Raw genomic sequence first — 2358 nt, forward strand, 5'->3', positions numbered from 1 at the left:
ACCCCCCACCTGGGCCCAGGTTATATTTGGTTTCTTTTCCAGTCAACAGCTAGTCACATGTGCCTCTGCCTGAGTGTCAGACTGGATGCTCCATACCATGCCTCTCCCACCCACTCATCTCTGCCCTCTGTTTTCTCTGTTCCCCAAATCCATCTCTCAACATTCTTTTGTTTTCCAATAAATCCCGCATGGTTAAAGAATACAGACTCCAGACAGATTTCTTTCCCGTCAGTTGCAGGGTCAGCCTAATTGTCCTTCACGTCACACATGGAAACAGATGCATTTTTAAACCGTTCCACACATTCGTCAAAGTGAAGGGATCCCCCAGGGCAGAGACCACAAAGAGGAATACAAAGTCGGTACTAACGTTTTACAAGCTTAAACAGAGAGAGAGGGTCCCTCTCTGACTCCCTATAGGAACCCCATCCCCTTCTACTTATCATGGGGTCCAAAATTCACCCCTTCTTTGACAGTGTTTGGTCTTCAAGAGTCTACTCTTAACATAATCATAATAAAATGACTCCTTTTTATCTAGTGCTGTATAAATATATAGCAGGTCATAATGCTTAAATCTTTTCCTCATACACGACGTTACTGGATTGTCTCAGCCATCGAGGGGCAAGTGGGAATGCTATCATAGCCCCTCTCGTCTGGTATCAGTGTTATATTCTCTGTTTCTGCTGTGAAGTTACAGAAAGGGGACTATGACCCAAGGAGTGTAGGCAGCCCACAGAAGCTGGAAAAGGCAAGGAAATGCCTCCACGGAGGACCACAGGCTGGCTAATACTTTCATCTCAACCCACAGAGTCATGTGTCACACACTTGTGACTTACAAAAGTGGAAGATAATAAATTTATGTTGTTTTAAGCCCATGCATGGTAATTTGTTACAGCAGCAATAAGCAACAAATACAAACAACTGGACAGAAAACTAGCCAAGATATAGAACTCAAAATACCATAAACCAAAAGGATCTAATCAATGTTTATACACCCTACCCCATTACAGTTTATACATTCTTCTCAAGTGCCCATGGAAAATACAAGAAAACAGACCATATAGTGGGCCATAGAACACACATAAACAATAAGAGAACTGAAATCATATAGATGACTTGAAAAGGAACATATTTCTAAATTCACAGGTCAAAGAGGAAGCATCAAAGGAAATAAAAAATATACTTTTGAAAAGGAAAATATAACATTTGTGGAACACAGCTAATGCAGTGCTGAGGGGGAAATGTATAGCAATAAATGCACACTTTAGAAAAGGAAAAAAAGGCTCAAATCAATTAAGTTCCCATCTTCAAGAACCTTGAAAATGAAAAGCAAAATAAACCCAATGGAAGCAAAAGGAAGTAATGAAGATAAAAGCAGAAATCAGTAATACTGAAAACAGAAAAATCAATAAAAGGAAGAGTTGGTTGCTTGAAAAGATCAATTAAACCTCTAGCAAAACTGACAAAGAAAAAAAAAAAGATACAAAGAGACCCTGAAGACTTCAAAGAGTTACTAAGGGAATACTGTAAACAACTCTACACACATAAATTTGACAATTTAGTTAAAGAAACCAACTCTTTGAAAAACACAAATTACCACAACTTGCTCAATTATGTGATGAGTAATTTAAATAGTTTTATAATTATTAAAAATATTGAATTTATAATCTAGAAATTCCCCTAAAAGCAATCTCCAGGCTGTGATGTTTTCACTTGAGAATTCTACCAAATGTTTAAAGAAAAATTAACACCAATTCTACACAATCTCTTCCAGAAAACACAGGGGAGAGAACACTTACCAACTCATTTTAAGAAACTAATGTTACCCTGATACCAAAACCAGATAAACATAGTACAGACACAAAAATAGAAAGAAAGAAAACCTATAGACCAATATCTCTCGTGAATACAGACAAAAAAATCCTGAATAAATACTATCAAATGGAATTAAGTATGATGCAGAAAGAATTATACACCATGAGGTTTATTTGTGGGTGCAAAGCTGGCTCAATACTTGAAACTCAATGTAATCCATAATAGCAGGCTAAAGGAGAAAAATAAGTTTATCCTATCAACTCACACAGAAAAACACATTTACAAAAATTCAACAATCATTCACGTTAAACTATCAGAAAAACTGAAACAGACGAGAACTTCCTCAACTTAAAAACACAAGTTACCGCTAACATTATCCATAATGATAAAAAACAGGATGATTTCTCTCTAAGCCTGGGAACAATCTTAATCAACATACGTTCCAGTCAGTGCAGTAAGGAAAGAAAAGGAAGTAAGAGGCATAAAGTTCTGAAAGGAAGAAATGAAACGTCCCTATTAGCAGATGACATGATGCTCCATGTAGGA

The sequence above is a fragment of the Myotis davidii genome, unplaced genomic scaffold, assembly GCF_000327345.1.
Source record: "Myotis davidii unplaced genomic scaffold, ASM32734v1 scaffold148, whole genome shotgun sequence".
NCBI lineage: Eukaryota > Metazoa > Chordata > Mammalia > Chiroptera > Vespertilionidae > Myotis > Myotis davidii.